Source organism: Xiphophorus hellerii, chromosome 13 (assembly GCF_003331165.1).
Source record: "Xiphophorus hellerii strain 12219 chromosome 13, Xiphophorus_hellerii-4.1, whole genome shotgun sequence".
In the NCBI taxonomy this organism is placed as follows: domain Eukaryota; kingdom Metazoa; phylum Chordata; class Actinopteri; order Cyprinodontiformes; family Poeciliidae; genus Xiphophorus; species Xiphophorus hellerii.
In genome coordinates this window covers 13,659,694-13,680,469 of record NC_045684.1, presented here as the reverse complement: position 1 = coordinate 13,680,469, position 20,776 = coordinate 13,659,694, and the positions used below count along the sequence as shown (strand labels likewise).

General features: G+C 37.5%; 1 protein-coding gene across 4 annotated transcripts in view; it reads right to left on the bottom strand.

Annotated features, from left to right (window-relative positions):
• trps1 (trichorhinophalangeal syndrome I) overlaps positions 1 to 20,776 on the bottom strand; it is a 131,315-nt gene that overhangs the window by 18,016 nt on the left and 92,523 nt on the right. The gene's annotated exons all lie outside the window — the stretch shown is intronic.

The window sequence follows — 20,776 nt, the reverse complement described above, 5'->3', positions numbered from 1 at the left end:
GTATGATTGGTACAGTTACTTTTATTGTTCGAAATATTCTGTCCAATGCTGGTACATTAACTTTTGGTTTGGAGAGTTATCCGATTTCATCAGGGTAAACAGGAGCTAGATAGATGGATGGATAATGGAGAAATAGATGGATGGGAGGATGGCGTGATAATGGAAGAATGAGCAGGCAAACACATGGATGGACAAATAGTTGGTTGGATGCATGGTTATACTGTATATATTGAGGGAAGGATGGATGAATGGTGAACTACTAAATAGATCAGCATTCCAGGGGATGGATGGACGAATGGATGGATGGATGGAAAATATCCATGGCTATATCAAATTCCCAATTTTCCAGATTTCTACTGGTACCTTTAAAATCATGTGAGGAAGAGAGTAAACACTTTAAATCACAAATTGACATTACAAATCAAATCTGACAAGTTGGCAGCTTTTGTAGGTATTATCACAGTTAGAAAGCAACTGAAATCAGCCACAATTAAGAGTACGAGGAGTGCATATAAAACATTTAGCGGTTTAATAACTCCCAATCAGCTTGGTCAGTTTCTGGTCTAATGCACAAGCAGCTCTTAGCAGAAAGCCTTTGTGTCCCTTATGGCGTTTGATTTAATGGGCTACATGACCTTACTGGTGTTAGTCAGAGAAAATATGCTCACTGAAAAAGGGTTAGATTTCATCATTTCATTTCCAAACTCTGATTTAACTTTTCTAGAGTTTTTTGGTTCTGCTGGACTTGCTCAAATTTAATGAGCATCTGCCCAAATTATTTTTTAAATTCTCACTACATTTTGGGGCCGTTTGATGTATGATGGCTGTCCTCTTAAAATACTGCAATAAATTATGGAAATACTGTCATAAATAACTTAATTTGGAATGTTTATTCAGCACCAAACATATGGTGCGACCACGCAGTGACTAAACACTTCAGCTGCGGCTCTGAGTCCACTTTAAGTTTCTCCTGAAGCCAAAAATTTACAGATGCTGAACCAAGTGTTTATACCGCTCGCTTTTTTTTGGATTGTCACGCTGGAGCTGGCTGAAACAGATAAGCATCCGAGGGTTTAGGTCCTGTAGTAGAGTTGAGCCCTTCTAATGCATTTCACCATCTGCAAGGAATGTGTGGCAACATCTTTAAGGCAGTACCAGTGCAGCTTCACTTGAAATAATTCATTAAAGAACAGCTATACATGAGCTGCTTTACCTCTTAAGGGTTTATATCCTTATAACTTTATGAACACTTTTAAAAGTATGTCAAGGTAGGAATACACATGAAAAAAAAAGAATTAATCCTTAAAGTTATGTGGCATAACATCGAGAGACAGAAGGAGAGAAAATGTACTGGAGTCTAAATAAATTTCTGGACAAAATTTCCAAAATGAAATTACATTTAATTTGCTTACAGAGCAAGTCATCCCTGCTTTTAACATACAGAAACACACGCAGACACACTCACACTGACACTCGCATTAAGTCAGCGATTATTTAATCAACCTAGAAGAGTAGCTGGAGGAATTAACTGAATTCCATACTGCCAGGACCAATATCCTATACAATGGATCACACACGCGCACTCATCCCATCTTACATTCAGGTGGAAATGAGAACAAGAAATAGAGCTGCGCAGAAGGATACAGGGATCATTTCAGATAAAGACTCACCAAATTAATCCTGTCTGTAACCTACACACACACACACCGAAAACCGACTGCAGTTAATGTAACAAGGACTCAGTCTGTCCACTTTCTGTCCCGTGTGTCAATCTACGTCTGCTTGCATGTCATGCACACAGCTGCAGGAACCCACCCCGGAAATTCTGATATGCTCATTTAAATGTCTTCTCCTAATACCGTAATTGGGTTAAAGTTGAATTAATTCAAAACGAAATGACTCCAAATTAATTTGCTTGTCATTTTATTTAACAAGAAAACAACAAGGAAAATACAAACAAAAAAAAGAAGTAGATAAACTGTTCAAGATTCTCTTCAACGGTATGCTCTTTGAGGTGTTGATCATTTTAATTCTGCTGTAAAGGCTGTGATATTTTATTCACCGATGTGTCTTTCACTGAAGCAGCAATCAGGTGTAATCCAGATGTCGAATGGAGCAATCAGGTGCAACTTATTGCTCAGATTGTGTAAATATGACTGAAATGTGACTTTCCTGCTGCTCACTTCAAACAGTGCTGCAGTGATAATGAGAAGCATCAAACATTACTTAAAGAGGGAATATCATATTTTGGGAAGAAAAAATAATGCAAAACAAACAGATTTATTACTCTGAGCAGAGCAACCACTGCATTTAAATCTAAATTCAACTACTACCTCCTTTTAATTTGCTTTTCCAATGACAGGACACGATTTCAAGCCAATACAGTCATATTGAACAAGTTAGTTAACAAGGACCCCAGATTCCTGATTATTCCACATTAGGTCCAGTTTTTAAAGCATGTGGTCAAAGAACTTAGACCATAAAATTAATCACAACACAATAAACAGGCTGAGTTATATTTATGATCCATTTAAAATAATAGTTGGAAAGGACCACCCTTGTCATGAATAAACTTTTTTTTTTTTAAAACAATCTAGATTGCATAGCTACCATAGAGTTTTTTAAGGTCATCCTCAGTGATCATTACCAGCTGCAAGAAATGTGGAAAAGTAACAAGAGAAAGAGTTACAGCCTTGATAATTAGCTACTAATAATACCCGCTCTGGTCCTCAACATCATGGTGCCAAACAGAAGTGATGAACACTCATCGTTGTCTTTTGAAAATGAGAATTGTAAGATTTTCTTTCCAGATGGGTGCTTAAACTCTGTATTTGCTGCGTAGTTTAGCAAATTATTTCGTTTTCTAATTAATGCAAACCCAGTAGAGTAATAAAAAGAATGGCTTTTGGAATACAGGTAATAGATTTGGTAAATGGACTGAATTCCAGCCACTCAAACGCTTTACACTAAAGACACATTCACCAAGCCTCACGCCTAAATACACACACATTCATACTTCATACCTAGATTGATAGGCTAGAAATTAATCCACAACATTAGGATTTGCATGATGACTATTCCACCCCCTCGGCCACAGTAATAATAAATCTAAAACTGTGGCCACACTGTTTCTTTTTCACTGCCTTATTTAAAAACACATCTAGATCCAAACAGTAAGAAATGATGTGCATTTTGTCAAACGTCAATCCCTTTCACGTTAATGAGGCACATGGCATTTATGATGAGTCTTTGTGTTTTATGTTGGACATGTAAAATACTAAGTGTGTAAAATTGCTGTGCCAGGATGGAGTATGAGTAAGTTTCTTTTCCGTGAATTCAACTCTCATATATTTTTTTTTATTCTCATAATTAACGATTGCCAAACCATCTCAGGTTGAAAAGTTAATGGTCTGTACAAAGTGTAAGAGTTCCCCCTGGTGGTCCGGTGCTATTTTTAAACATATTTGTATTTTGTGTCTACACTGATAAACTAGTGTTGCCTCTATTCTTTCCTATACTTTTGAGAAATCCTTCAATCTCCCATGGCAACAATTCAGTTGTCCAAAATGCCTGGTGGGACCTAGCGCCACCTTCAAGGTGCAGCTCCTCCTCTGAGCAGCAGTGTCCAAGCTACCGAGCTTCCACCTCCCTCTCAGCTTCCCCTCTCAGTTCCATCAGACTCACCAGTAAACATCTGGTGTTTACTGGTGTTTTCCACCAGTAAACACCTGTGAAACACATATACTGAGCTCCTTATATGAGCTACTGCTCAGTGCAACGCTGCTTAAAAACGTTGCTGAAAGGTTAACAGAGAAGCAATGTTGTGATGCATTTCTGAAGCCAGAGATTCAGAAATGGCAGAAATTTGTTAAAGAGACAGAGGCCCAATTTAAATAAGTGTTAAATAAGGAAGTAAAATTTCTTTTAAGTCATATTTGACATGTATAGCACTTTTATAACAGACCATAATATAGTTACTTGATCAGACTATAATATGGCACTGTGTGCCTGGAAAACATAATGGTGCCCTTTTAAGGAATGCTATCTCTGTATTACAGAAAATGGCTTTACATTGTCAGTGATCAGTGTGTGTAAGAAACAGGTGCAATCTGAACTGAAGCCTGGTACAAAATGTCCCATGGCAACTGGATTCTTTTCACACCCAAAAAAATCCAGGCAGAAAAAGACCAAAACTGAGTAAGAGAGACAGAAAAAAACTAGAATCAGTTGATCCCAAATTTGAATAATAAACAACAGGAATAATGAGCAAATGATGATATTGAGTTAACAAATACAAATGTCAAGTGAAACTAGTGTGATGCAGCACAGGACTTTCACACAGAGGGTTGTTCTATGAACATGTGTAAATGTCTAAAGTATATATTTTTAAAACACCAGAAAAGGATGATACCACCACACACACACACACACATCTAAAGTTTACACAAAAGGAGAGTAAGGTCAGTGCCCCTCACTTTCTCTCACTCACACAGTAATGTGGGCCACAGTGTGTGGCCTGCTTCCTTCTTTTCTTTCTTTGTGATTTCTCCTTTCCGGAGCCTCCCTCCCCCCCCCAATTGCTGCCTTTCCTTTCCATCCTTCCTGTGCTTGGTTAATACAGTAGAAGCTACCTTTTGTGGCACAGTGAGGTCCTCTCTGTTTCTGTGACCTCAGCCAAGAGCCTTAAACAGACCGGGCCACACATACGCAAGCGCACACACGCATACAAAGAAGGAAAATCCTATTTTCAGTCAACTAATTTTGATAAACGATTGCAGATGCATCGACGTCACGGTGAGGCGGTGTGGGCTTAAGCCTGATAACTGGGTGAACAATGCGAAGGGGCCAGGAGAGAGGTGAAGAATCAACAGAGAATAAAAGGAATTGGTTCCACATAGATCTCATTTTGATAAACTGCATCCATGCATGCATGCTACGAGTCCAGAGAGCTGAGCGCCACAGCTGTGGTGTATGTTCTGCACTGGTGTGCTTGTAGGCATCTCTTCTGTGCATTTGGATTTAACCAACTGATATCAACTTATGTGTGCTTCTGTTTATCAAAAGATTAATTTTATGAGCTTTAAAGCTACCTTTCTGATAAGATAGGATGGGTTATACTGTGCATTTTTTCTCATTGTAACCAAACAGAAGTCATACCTGGAGTAGGGGGAACTTTTTTCATTCTAATTCTACTCTTTTTTTTTATTTTAGTAGTTATCAACCTGTGTTTACCAGTTTTACTGGACAAAATGCATTTGATTTCTTCTCCCACCTCAAAAAATACATTTCCTTCCTATTGGATTCTGAAGAGCTGTAACCTACTTCATGCTGACCAGTAAAAGCACCATGTCAGTGTTTGTATCTTTAAGCGTTTGCCTTTGAAATGGATGCCTGATTGTCAGCACGAGCACAAGCGTTTGTGTGTTAGTGACTAAGAGAGGAAGCGAAGAATCATGTGCGTTGCCATGGGAAGGCCCTCTAGGTTCAAATTAACCAACTTAGCTGCAGCACACACATAGACACACACATAATAAACACTACCACACACGTACAAGAGAACATAATTCAGTGTGGAAACCAGGACAGTGAAACCTTAAATCACCCCTCTGACAAGGAGTGGAGAAGAGGAAAAAGGATACAGAGTGAAAGAGAAGTTATCATAATGTGCATCCTTAATACCTGCTGTTTATCCAGAGGCATTAAGTGCATTATTAGGTGTATTAGACTCTATTTTGTTGTTTATCTGAGAATGAGGCAGTGGGTTGATTCCCACACAATTCACAGAGATGCACATGACACATTCAGATAATCCATGGGCAGCAAAGCTGCATATAACCAACTGAAATTAAACATACTGTCACTAGTTACAGTCACCCTCATCAGAATTCCTATGAAACTGATTTGTATTTACACCTCTCTCCACTTTTATGGGTATTTTAAGTAAAGTTCTGGCCCATTTCTCTTATCTGTCTTTCAGGAGAAAAGACAAAAAAAAACCTAAAGGAAAATATGTGTTTATCTACATAAGTTAGGAAATCCCAGTAAGAAAATAGACGCTCACCTAAACCTTCCTATATGTGCAACCAGAGAAAAAAAAATAAAGGTTTAAAAACAACAGTACAGCAAGAAAGACATAAAAGAAAACTAAGGGAGGCATCCATGTTGTTTTCTAATTTGCTTAGCCCTATTTAAGTTTTTCACTCTAGACGAGTGGACCCCTGCGGCCTTGCAATCATAAGCAGGTATAGATGATGAATTGATAGAATAAAAAGTGTATAAACTGTCAAACAGATTGGCGGTTTGTCTGTGTAGCAGCCAGAAGTTTTTAGGTAAAAATGTATATAGCAAGTTTAGGGTAGTCTGTAGTAAAACATTTTTTAAAAAGTAGTCAAAGACAACAAGGCTGAAAAGTTTATGTCTTCATTCATCTAGAACAATTTCTGTGTCTGTCTGGCTCAGTTCAGTGGCAAATTGCATATTTTTCTGCTGTAGATAACCGTTTGTGTGTCTGAGTGCAGGGGTCAGAGGTCATAGAAGTGAGAAATGAGGAACACTTAATGGGCACAAGGTTCAAGGTGAACACTGAGTGGAGAGAAGCACAGCAAAACACACAGAGTGGGATTCACTGCCAGTTTGGTCAGAACTGGTGCTGAATTCAGTAACAGGTCTTGCAGCTTGAGTCCAGGTGAACAACTGAACTGAATGCAGAACAAAATGTTGGACACAGCAAGAATCATCTGACCCAGCAGGAAATGTGTGTACAAGTGGTAATGCAACAAATATGTTTAGTATTTGTAGAAAAAAAACAGGCCAATACATGTTTAGAAATATCTGTGTAATTGCCTTCTTAACAGAGGGCGCAGTCCCTCTCCATCTGCGTATTTATCACAGCTGACATGCTCTAGGTTGAATCAGTCGGTGCCCCTGGGCGTATACGAATCCACAAGACATTCTCCTGTGATGTTTAACGAGGGAAAACACTCATCATTTGCTAAGACACAAGATAATAAAAGAAAATTAGGATCACACTTACTTGGGTCCTCACATAAATGTTGTTTTCCTCCCTCAAAAAATTTTTCAAGTAACAAAACAAGATAATGATACCACACAAGTTAAAGTGATATGAGGATTGGAAAGTCCATAAAGTGGTTTTTAAATTGGGGTTTTACGTTTCTCTCTTACAACGCACGGTGTTTCAATGCCCTCCGCTGGACTTTCAATCCAAAACAGGTTTTCACAAAACAGATGATGATATTTACTCGCAGCATTATAGCTGTTAGATTGTAGGAACCATGGCTGCTTGAAGCTAAAATGAAATAATTTTTCACCCTGTCTGTTCAGACATCGTCAACATCTGTCTGTTCTCTGACAGCTGGATCTTAATCTAGCAATCGAGTTTTTAATCCATATTTAGACACTTGCTGAATGAAATAGTTGCTAGGAGGACAAGTGCCAATAATAAAGTGTGTCTGAAATTACTAAAATACTGTGACCTTTAAGCATCATTAGTGTGGAACTGACAGCACTGGAGCTTTTCCTTGAGCAACCATGAACATGAGGCAACTCTCAGCAACCCTCCAGTATATTTCATGGTGCTGCTAACTGTACTCTGACATTGTCCCTCAGCATATCAATAATGAAAAAGTGTGTTTGTTGAAACCTTTATATGATGCATTACATTTGAGACAGCAAAGTGAGCTTGCAATGCTCCGGACAAGACTGCATTAGTATTTATAGGGGAGAGACAAGGAGCTGGCACAGCCGCACTTGTTGCTGTGAGGAAAACAACGGCTTATAAAATGTTCACCATCTGTCTATAAACATAAACACACACAGAAAAAGTAGCTATGCGCCATAAAAGTAGTAGTTCTGCATAATTTTACTAAATAAAAGCTGGTTACAGCTTTTATTTAGCACGCAGAACAGGTGTACTGTTCGGTTCTAACAGACAGGAAGTGCAACCAACCGAGGAAATCCAATGTATGACAAAAAAAATGGACAACGCAATCTAAAAAGCTAGCAAACTCGAGTTGGTGCCATTTGTTTGTTTGTTTTTTAACTTTGGACTGCTGAATTTGTTGCTTACTGGGAGAAAATGGAAAACAATTTGGAAGAAACAAAAAGCTATATGTGTTGTGTTTGTATTTGTTCCAAATCACATTATATTTAACATTAGTCATGTGGATTTTACTGACACCTATTGGCTCGCAAAAGGGTCCTTATGTGTATTTTTTTAACCAGATTACAAAAATGATATCCAAGATAGTGTATGTTTACATAATATTGTTAGCAGCATTTTATAGAAGGCTTTTAAACTTTGGTACTGTTCTTGTACGTAAGAGACAAACATCTTTTACACAAAAAACATGGAGGAATCCATGAAAAGCTATTCTACCCACTCAGTTGATTTCTTTTAAGACACAGTCATGCAAATCCCTTTCTCTAAACTGCACTTTTTTCAAGGATTGTGTAGCTTTTCTACAGTAGAAAAGCCCAGAAAGGTTATGTACATTGCAATGAGGTTGGAAAAATAATCAGTCGAAATTTTACTCCAGATCTGAGTCCAACTTAGGGGTTCATTTTGCTCCAGGACCAGACGGGTTCTATTTTAGGGCAGTGGTTCTGTACTGATTTAGCATTCTTCCTTTTTACACTGACAATCACAATTTTTGGAAATGAAAACACTTCCAAAGGTCAGAAATCTTTTAAGACAGACTTAATTCTTTTAGGCTAAAACATGTCAAGCTCCTGACTATTGCAAAATTTATTAACACTAAAACTAAAAATATGAATCTATGCTTTAGTTTTAATAATAGGTTAATCATAAGAATTTTTGTGTTTCTATTTAAAGCCAAGGTTTCTGTAAAAACCTTTACACTGACAACATTTTTCAGGTTGAGGGAAAATGTTTACTGACTGTTCAACATTGGGGGTCCCAAAGGTCTGAAAAATGGGTCTTCTGGGCACAGTGAATGCCTGGAGCAAATTTCACAGTAATCTTTTCCATGGCTAAGGCCAAAATAACTCAGCCCAGGTGATTTCACTGTGAACTGCAGATGCAAAGTGCAACTGGTTTGTAGTGTATATCCATTGTGTTAGCTTGAGCTTCATGCAAACTATAATTTAAGAAATTTTGTGGCGCCTTGTGTGTGTTTGTTCTATGTTACCACTGAGGCATTGTCACTGCTAAGTGGTGCCACCAGCCTGTGGCCCATTTGACATTTTCACCTAGACAGGCCCATAGGGTGGAGTTAGAGACTAAAACATCAATATCTGAATTACTTCAACCCTTTTCTCCAGCTTTGTCTGCCTTCATTCCTTTTTCTGCTTCTCCAAGTTATTTTGCTGCACAGGGGCCACTCACAAACACCACTGAAAATAAAGAGATGTGCTCACACACACACACCCTCTTTAAGGGGCGTTGATGGCCATGCTCCAGCTGTCAAGAAGAACGGAACAGATCAGCTATCCTCCAAACAAGCATGTGTGCGTGCGTGTGTGTAATCAATGTCTCATCTCTGTTCCATTTGCTCCAGACAGCATCACGTATGATAACCCTCACGTTATCAGAGAGACAAGAGAGAGAGAAATGGCTGCTTAGGGAATATCACCTGACACCCTATTTGTTGAGCGATTTTCATACTGTGATTCATGCGGCCTTCCATCTACTGAGAGAACAGCGTCAACGCAAGGAGAAAAGCTAGCTGGCAAAAAAAATAAAACAGACGTCACTTTTTTGAGGCCTAATTGGACTTTAAACCAAGGGCTGAGACATCTTCCAAATGATGAGATTTATCAGCAAGTTTTAAATTCAGCTTTGAATCAAACCCGGCCATGACACCTTCACAGGTGGCCTGTTAAAGCTACATCAAGGGATCAACTAGAATTTTTAAAAGAGCATGACTTAACTCTGTTTCACCGTTCGATACTATACAACACTACACTCCGCCTCACAGATCTTTGTGATGTGCTTTGCAGCTCCAATGAGTCTTTCTTCTCATCTCTTATAATTTTAAATGCCTTTAACTGGTGATTTTATGGGTTAATAAAGCTTAATGTGGTATATGAAAAAAGTCTGCATAGGAAGACAAAGGGCATAGAGTGCATAAAGAAATACTAATCAGGAAATGCATAATTAAATATGCAAAGACACAAATATATACGTTGGGTTTAAAGTTTTTACATGCATGTCTGCAAACTAAAATGATCAAACCCAGCAGGATTCTACCCAACAATATACATGGCGAATAATTGTAGTAGAAGTGTATAGAGTTATGTTACGTTTTTTTTATTGTTAAAGCTTCTTCACAGTGTACCAACTAACTCCATTGAGTTGAAAAGCTGGTAATTCTATCCAGTATGGTATGTAGCTGAATCCAGGTGTATTGATACATCAAACGCAAAGTTTGAGAGTAAAAACAGTTGCAACTTGCTTTTGTTTTGATAGATTTCACATATGTACAAAGGTTTTTCAGTAAGCACAATTTTACGTAACTTGATGGTATAATAATTAGTGCAATCAATTGAAAAAAAAACCCAACAAATTAATCACACTCTGGTGCTGCGATTAATCACTATGCCTATGATCTTGAAATATAAAAATGCACACAGTTGTGCAAGCCCCTCCTGCCTCACTCCACACAATTAAAATACAAAATTATCAGATTTTTTTTTTTGTAACAGAAAGCAGGTGATGTACCCTCCCCCCCCCCATAACACACTGCTGTGAAACAGTTAATAGGCGGGAGAGATTAATCTGCATTATGTAGTGGTAATGTATTTAAAATTTTAATCACATGCGTTAATGTTGATAGCTCTAGTTACAATATTAAAAGTTTAAGCCCACAGAACAATTTTGCATTGATAATGAAGCAAATAATTTTGTACTCCCCCTCCTGAACAATGGGTGTAACTACAGATAAAATAAAACGTGACACACAGCAGGAATAGCAGCAAGGGATTCAGACAGGATTACAGTTTTTTTAGTCTATATTATAAACTTTTTTTATTATAACACCATTGTTTTATTAGTGCTACATGAATAAAGACTTTAACTTTGGGCTATGCAGTCAAAGTGTGGTATTTTAATTTGTGTTTCTTGTTATGTTGCTTGATCTGTACAGTGTCTTTGATTGCTGTGAAAGCTACTTCTAAATGAAATGTATAATTAATACTATTGTTACGATGAAAATCTGCAAATTAATATTAGTATGTTGCCACTGACAGTTTTTAAGAAATTCTAGTAAGAAAGCCTGCTTATTTGTAGAATATATCTATTTCTTTTCGTGCTATCCATTCATGGGCAAAATGTTGAATTACTTACTTTTTATGTTCAAAAATAATTTCATTCTCTATTTTTCAAAGTCCACACTGGCACAAAGCAAAATTGCCTCTATTTGGTCAGAATGAATGAAAACAGGGAGCGGAATGGCTGAAAAACAAGTCAAGGACCGTACGTTTTCTATGAGATGCCTTGCTGCTCATGAAGAAAAGGAACAACATGAATTGTGTTCAAAACTCTGCAAAGCACAAATGAAATTTCTTGTAACAGAAGCAATTTTTAAAAAGAACGTAGCAAATTTTTGTAAAAGTTTTTTATTGAAATTCATGGAGAGAGTGTTAGAAAACTGGGTCACTCAAGGACAAGGAATCTCAGTTTATTTCTGTAACTGTGCTCATGTGCCACTCCTGCAAAAATCAAGCGGAAGAGAACAGAGATATGAAGAAAGCAGGAACAGGGAGTAAATGGGGAGAGAAACCCTTGGAAAAGGAGAGCGCAAATTACTACTGGTGGTACCAACATCTTGATACCATAAATCCCTTTCCCCCCATTCACACACATGCTTTTCTCCTCACACTGCTACATGCACTCTCATAATGAGACACCCCATCTTGTAGGCTCACTAAAGACACCTACAGCTGGCAAACACCCAGATCTTCAAAGTGATAGTTAGCATCTAGTCATTACCGAGAAGAAGAAAGAAAACAGAGGACAGAAGGAAGAGAGACGGGGGCAATAAAATAATACAGAAAAGGGGCAGAGTCACAGTGGATGGTTTCCTTTTCCAATCATCATCCCATTTGATCTGAAGCTGCATCTACTCTCAGATCTTGTGCAGAAAATAAACTAAAACGGCAAGGAACTCAAAGGTTGAAGTGGAATAAACAAAGTTGATGGGGATGACTGCTACTGATCTTATCCAACATTAGATGTGACACAAGGACATCTTTGAAGGCTGTGACTTACTTTTCCTCGTGCGAAAATTAGGAACAGTTGGTCGATCTCCACGTGTCCATTGTTTGTTAGAAAACAGAACAGACCGGAGGCGGCATCAAAGAATACAGCATGATACAAAAATGCTTTAGTGCTTTTTATATAGCAGCAAAGAATTTTGAATACTTCTACTTCTAGTGAGTTATAATAATACTACTGAGCATATTAAATAAATAACATTTAACTCGTTGACGTCTTCACCAACCTTTAACGATACAAGAAAAATCAAAGAATTTGAGCTGATGTGCATAAAATGCACCCTGAGGCACTGTTTCCTGGTAAAACTATATTCTTCCTGTGGGTGTTGTGCGTCAGGTGACTGACAGTAAGCAGAGTTGCAAAAGGGAAGGAACAGAACCAGAAGAAAACCACATTAAGGCTCTGCATTCAAGATAGCGAGTCATTAAAACCACTTGTTTCACATTGAAAACGAATGCTGCGCGCTTTTCTAAAAGATAGTTGTGACTTTAGCTGTGCTGACTGTGGGAAGACATATGTGACTAAAAACAAAACACCTGGTATTAATTTGACAAGAATTTTAATATGGTAAAACTATCCTGTAACCATATATTTTGGTTCATATTTCCAGAAAATCAGAGCACACAATAAAGCCCAAATTTTTTCGTATGCCTGCCAAATTTAAATTTAAAGTGACATCATATGTGTTCAACATGTTTCTTTTGACTGGAAGTGTTATAAATGTCCTGAAGTGACCCAGCCAAAGTCATTTACTAAATCTGACACAGAATCTGTGAAGGAAGCTTAAGATTAGGGTGATTGCAAGGAGACCTTAGAATCTTAAAGACTCGGAACTCGTCACAAGATAAATAATCAAAATATCAGTGGAAACAAACAAAAAGATTGTCTGCACTTACAAGAACTATTCTGTTGCTGTAATAGTTATATAATAGCATTTTAAAATGTTTATTGAAAACCATAAAAATATAAATTTTTAAATAAATATCTTATTTTTAAGATATTTTACATTGATTTGTTGTATCTGTTGTTGTATCATTTTCTATCCAAAGCAAAAATCTTAGTTGAATAAAACATGTAAATCTAAATCTTCCAGGCATATGAATATTTTTGGCCTTAACTGTATTCTTATCCTGATCTCTTTTTGAGTCAGCCGACTCCAATAAACAGGACAGGTTATGATACCTGATTAAACCAAATTTATTATGAACCGCCTCCTACAGGTAGGTCTTATTTAGTGGAATCACATAACCACATTTCCTTACAGAAAACGCTGAGTAGATTATGGAAAATTGCTTTAAGATACACTGTGCAATTATCGGTTACATTAGACAAAATCTTTTCTCGCAAGAAGAAATTCATCCATTGGGTCCCGAAGCTTGAATTTAAGTCTGAGGTCATTCAGTGGGACACACAGCAACTGATGATTTAGCACTCTCCCAACCAAAACAGACCTATGACAAACAAGAAGCATTAGAAGATAACCAAGAATGTGCGCAATGTTCAGCCAACATTTTCTTTTTGTCCTCTTTTGCTTCACCTTCAGCATTTCCCCAACTCTCTCCATTCCCTTTCTCTAGTAATACGGCCCTTGAGATGTGTAACTTACTGTCCATTTACTTTTGGAAGGATATTTTTGGTCTGATGTGATTCTGCTGCAATAACAAGTTGTGCCGTCTGGCGACTTCAAAATATGCAGTTTCACAAGAATTAATAGTACGAGTTTACAATGTCAAGCTCGCAGTGTTCTATATGATTTTTTTTAAATCCGGCTGTCTGCCAGGCTTTAAATCAAAGGTCGTCTAAGCAGGTACAAAATGTCCCCACTGAGGAAGGAGCTGATAGTTGATAGATGGTCCGTTTGAAACGTCCCGTGACTAGCCGCTCTTATACCTGCGAAAAACAGACTAGCATGTTTCCCGTGCTTTCTGCGTTTACCTTAGTTCTTTTGTTTAGGTTGGTTTACTCGGCCTTCAACTTTTGGTACCCAGCATTTTGGTCCGCCCTCTACTTTACTCACAGCATGTTGTTGCATTTAGTACGGATGCAACGTGTTCACAATAAAAGCTGCAATAAAAAATGGCAGGTTTACTATCATTTAAAAGGATAAAGGACTTTTTGGACGTAAAACGGTGGCAGGAAGCGGAATGTTAGTGTCACCGGGATGTCCCCCAGTAATGAGAGTGGATCAAAGTGAGACTTTCTACAGAAATCTGAACGTAACAATAGATATTTGAAACCAGGGTTTACATTTAGAAGAAAAACTTTCTCAAGTAAAGGCCTCTCACTTCCAGAGCGCAATTTATACAGTGCTTTGCGTGCTATTTATTTTTAGTCACACAAAATCAAGCTTTTTCATCAACACAGCCACAAAGCAGAGGCTGATGGAAGAGGCCCACTCATTCCAAATCCCCGACCAGTACCTAAGAGACACCGATACAGATGGACAACAGCCAGGAGCTGGACACCCTGGACACAGATGGATCATGGTTGGACTGAGTTACACTGCAGAAACCTGACTTGTATTTGTAAAGAAAGTTCATACATTTGTCTCAAGTGTGTGCTTGTATTTTAGAAGCGTGTCTATGTGTTGTCTCCTCAACAGCTCAAAAGTAAAGTGTTGAGATGAAGACAGGAAGCAACACACATACTACACACTCCCATGAATCAATTTCCAAACACACACACACACACAGGGAGCAACAATGTTATGACAATAACTCTGTGTTTTACAGCCCACTGTAGCTGCACATCTGGATAACATCAGGCACAGATACACACACACGTCGAGGAAGAGACATGGCCAAGAAGACAGGGTGCGCGCACACACTGTGAAAAAAAAGACAAAAATCTTGATGCAGTTCCCTCTTGTTCCTCCACCCTGCTCTATCCTCTTCTCCATCTATTTCTCCCTTGTTTTCTCCCTTTCCTTCTTTCCTTCTGTTCTTGTTGTCTCTCCTCTAATCCGATACGACAGAGACACAGAACACAAATCTCCCTGCTGGCAGAGGAAGGACGGCAAGTTTCAAGCTGAAGAGAGGGAAGAAAAAGGGGGTAGAGAGAGAAAAAAGATTGACTGTTGAACACTAGTTGAAGTGATTTATGAGGTTGGAGTCTGTGTTCGAACATATGTAGACACTCCTTGTCTTCCATTCGATCTTTCCAGCAGATAGACACAGAATAATCTCTTTGGCGAAGATTATTGTAAACCAGGATAAATAGATAAATATTTAGTGTTGTGTAGTCACAAACATCCAACCTATTATTAATACAGAAGAGCCCCCCAAAAAAGGAAAATTAGTGAGTATTTTCATTCCTTTTAAGTTATTGGGTTTGCGTTGTGTTAAAAAACTCTTAAGTTATTTTACAAAATATTTTCTGGGAAAGAAAAGGCTCTAAAAGTAGAAAACTGACATCATTACTGTCAGACAAGAAAATCATATCTTGAAAATTTTACATTTACATGTTTCTACATGCAAATTTAGAAGACCTTTATTTGTTCAAATAAAGGTGATTTATTTTACCAATATAAAACACCTTGATTTTGGTCAAATATAGGTGTTCAGGGTTCTCTTTTTTATTTTTCTTACTATAAATTTAACTATGAAAGAAGAGACAGATGTTTAAGGTGATCAACACATTTTTACAAAAACACAAAACTAAATGGAAAATGTAGACATGAGGTTTTTGACAAACTCTTTTCATTGAAGACACCATTCTACGTAATACAATGCACTCTTTCGTGTGGAAACTGTAACTGAATGAAGATTCAATGGTCCACTTAGTAATCAAAGGAAACACTACACAAGTAGGTTTTTAGCTTTGGTTTAAAGGAATTCAGTGTTTTGTCAGCTTTATAATTCTCTGGAAGTTTGTTCCAGATTAGTGATGCATAAATACTGAAACCAAACCCCAAACCAAGTTTGGTTCAGGGGATGAAGAGTAAACTAGTACCAGAAGAGGTCTGGGAGGTTGATATAATTGCAGCAGTATGGCAATACTACAGTGTAATTTGGTGCTAAGCCATTCAGTGATTTATAAACTAACAAGTTTATGAGCCAGTGTAAGGACTTTAGAACTGGAGTGATGTGCTCTATCTTCCTAATTTTAGTGAGAACGCGAGCAGCAGCGCTCTAGATCAGCTGCAGCTGTATTTATCTTTTAGGGAGACATTGATTACTATTGCAGTAATCAATGTGACTAAAGATTAACACATCCTGCTGAGAGGAGTTATTATTGGATTCTGACATAATGATTTTGTGCAATGACAGGATTTAATTTCATTTAATTGCCAATGTTGTCATAAAAACTAACAGAATAATGTGATATTGTACAGAAAAAATAATACATGGATGGTGAATTCATGAATATTGAAAATCCTTTGGAGGTTTGATATGAAACATTTTTTTTTCCTTTGATGTTTATTGATCCACGTGTATAAGGGGAATACAATTATGAAGAAAATACTCCAAAGATTATGTGTTTGTTTCTTAATCTTTGACAGTTTGGCTATTGCATTATCAATCACAGAGTGCTATATTTAAAAGACGTAAGACAATTATTTCAATGCATGCTCTTAAGCTTACATAAGTAGTCAGTACGAAAGGATGGACATTTACTTAAGAGTATTATTGAAAATATTTTAAAATCAATGCTGTAATTAATGACCTCTTCACAGGAGCACAGAGTAAAACGTGAATATTGACAGAAAAGAAGCAGAGTAGAAACCATGCATTTGGACAAATAAAAGGAAGATAAGTACAAAGAGATGAGGGATGAGGGGCGTTCATCCTACAGAAACAAATAAGGATCATAGAAAAACCACATTTCAGATAAGTTGCTGGGAATTATATGCAGTTAAAAATTAATCGATTCTGTAATCTGACTTCTTTTTTCCTCTCCCTCTCAGTGACTGTCCCGGGTTCCCTTAGTAATCACTCCATCCTGATTGCTCTGATCCCTCCATTCTACTTGTCATTAAACACAAGGCACACACCCGCACGCAAACACACATTACCACACATAGTCACACATACAAGCCAAGAGACAGAAAACAAATGCCATTTAATCAAGTTGTATAAATAAATAAAAAGTTTGTATTTCCCATAAGTCCATCTGGTCCCCTGCTTCTCATCACACACAGACACACACGTTCCAAGCTTTCATCTGCTGGTCAATAAAGCTCACACACACACTCTAAATGAAAGGCACGGATGACCACACACATTGGCCGGTGAATCTAAATGTAGATGAGTTCAGTCTGCTAGAACGACTGGCGGCAAGAAGAAACCTTTATCAAGCAAATCTATTTGTTTTCTGTTGTTTCACTCAGCGCCGTTTGACCATCCTATCAATCGGTTTAACAAAATGTTATCGACATGTGCTGGTTCGCTTTCATTTTGCAGCACTGTGCAATTTTGCTAAAGTGTAACTACAGTTCTGATCCAGTGGATCTGTTGCATGGCAATTTCAAATAGCAGAGGGAGAAAAAAACACTGAGCTAAACTGTGGGCACTGCATAAACACAGGCTGATGAAAGAAAAAAAGTAGAGACTTTGATTTGCAGAGTCTTTGATGAATTATATCTTCCCAACCTGAAGCAGAATCTTATTTATTTTTAATAGTGTTAAAATTGGGTGATGAAGTCTGATGCCACACAGATCAGTGTATAAAATATGAGTGACTTTAAGCTATCTGTATTGCAAAAGCCTGAGCCAGGAAATTTGGTCCCTAAGCCCAACCCAAGAAATGTAGTCCCTAAAAGAGGCCAAAACCAAATTACGGTGCCCTACTCTGATTATATAACTTTGAGTCTTCAATAAGACCAAAAAATAAATTATTTTTTAGACGCGATCCAATCAGTTTGGTTCCGAAACCTAATCAAGAAAATGTCGTCCCTCAATCTGATGAAGTAACGTCTGTGCCTAAACCAGAACCAGTAAATTTGGTGGCTCGATCTGATCAAGGACGGCTGTAGTACTGATACATAAAACATGTCAAATACTGTATTCAGCTTTTAAAAAACCTTCTCAATATAGCTTTACTATTAACATAGCTTTTTATCACACTAAGCCACTACTTGGCAAGAAGCACCTGGACCAAGAAGCTTTCCATCTTTACCCTGAGAAATGTTACCCTGGCAGCTGTTTTTCGTACAAATTCTTGGTCTTTTAAGCCGGACAGTAGTTTTAGAGCAAAAATGATTTATAAGTTGTATTTTCTCTTTTTACAAAAAGCTTTTAGATAATAAAGTAAATAAACAGATTCTGAACTGTCTAGGACATCCAGCAATTTGAGGGAGAACATATAATAAATATAAGCTAAGTAATTAAGTTGTCTATATCAAAGAATATAGACAATTCCAAGCCAAACAGTGAAGGATAATGCACTTGCTTTTCTATTCACTTGCATTTCCACCTCTCCAGGTACAAAAATTTCAAATATTCTTACACAAAATATGGAACCTCAACTTGTTTTTAGATAATGGCATAGGTCTGTAGTTTTTTCAGTCAACATCTCACCCTAATATATTTGTGATTTAGAGAGATTAAGTGTTTTATCCAGTAATGATAATCAGTACTGCAAACATGACGCCAACAGATTCTGAACTGTCTAGGACAATTGAGGGAAAACATATTATTAAAATGCACCAATACAATCATTGAAAATAAAATTATTATTAAAATTAATAAAATCAAATTGCTTTGGTAAAACTGAAGGGGGGATTTTTTTAAATATCATTACAACACACCCATCTTCACCTACACACTACTACTACCACCATTCTCCACTTCCCAGCCTGAATGAATCGTTCCTTGTCTCTGAACTGATGGAGCGATAAAGTTGGTTTAAACAGCCATAGACACACCGGCACACACTGTTGAGACAGAAACATGTGTTTTACATCAAGAGCTCCCAGCTATACAAGAGCTAATGTTACCGTCTTTGTGCTAGTGAGCGCGTGCGTGTGTCAGAACAGGGGTGGAACATGTCTTTGCAATCTCCTATCAGCTTTTAATCTCCCTTTGGCAGAAAGGGGGAGACAGAAAGAGAGAAAGAAACCACTCAAAGAGAGAAAGTGATAACCACACAGTGAAAGGGGGGAACAAATGTATCCCCAATCTCTAAAACCTCCCATTATTCATTTTGTTTTGCAAGGCTACTTTGCTTTTTCCTTGCCTCGGGCGCAAAAAGAGCAAGCAGGCAGAAGTTGCCTACTTTGGTTTACTTGTGTGTGGGTGTTTATGTGTGATTTAATTCTTATTGTCTGAATACTGTGGGAGTTGACAATTTTCATTTTGGCTTCTTGGGTTACTTAGGGGGGCTGTGTTGCAGGGAGAAATGTCAACATTCATTCCTCGCTTAGTGCTTGTAAGGGACTCAACAGTTATTATTTAGCTTGGAGTGGTTGGCTTGTTGAGTTTGTTTAGGCCCTCCACTGTGTTGCTGCGGTCCAATTTGCAAAGCTGTGGCCTCCGTAATGTCCAGGAAACAGCAAATGTCCCGCAAACATTGACGTCCTGTAATATCTTCTCATCCCATGATCTTTGCTAGCTAAGCTGAAAACTAAGACTGGATTATAAGCTAAATCCTTTCATCTTAGTTGTTTATTAAAAAATTAAAGTGTATTCCCTTCCTGTTTGGTAAATTCCAAACCTGAATTTAAAAGAGACAATAGTTAAACCTTCATCTGTTTTATTTCAACCAAAATATTGCTCAATAATTGGAAAATATGAATATACTTTTTTGCTCATTTTTTGTTCAAGTAATGCTCTCACTATTTAAAGATCAGATAGGGATAGCTGTATTGTGACAATCAACATTTCTTTATCCAAATTGCTGTTCCTATGACTAAAATTTCTGATAGGGTTTGATATATTTTTTTCCCCCAAATTTATAGATGCACTAAAACATGAGATTTGTAATGTTGCAAAGGACTATGTAATGGACAGATGGCAACCACTGGTCTCTGAAATGCTATTTTGTTCATAGCATTTCATAAGATTGTGGCGACTTATATGGTCAGCCATTTAAGTCACCACATTTATATTTCAACAAAAAAAAAGGCACATTTTGGCAGAATGAGAGATGAAGATAAATTTTAATTTAGAAGGACAACTAGGAAACTACTAACCCTGAATTTAGTGTGCAAACCGTACAAGGAAACCCTAAAGGCTTTGATGTGCCTAAACCTATTTGGTGAATAAACATGACCAAGTGTCTTTAGCAGGTAAGACTTATGTTAATTTTGATTCATCCAAGTAGCGGCTTATAGTCCGAAAAATACGGTAATTAGCTTTAATGTCTAATTCTAAAGAACTGTATCGATTTGGAAAGTTAGACAGAAAACAGTCTCTTATTGTTGCTATTTATGATGGTCCACTTAAAAATGTGTCTTGTATCAGAGTAATCAAGATTACATTTTGTAAATTATGTTACAACTATGAAATATGTGTGTGGCTTTTGATGTTATGACTGCCCCCAAGAGGCCAAGTTATTTTGGTTCCATCCTCTCCCTTTTGGGTG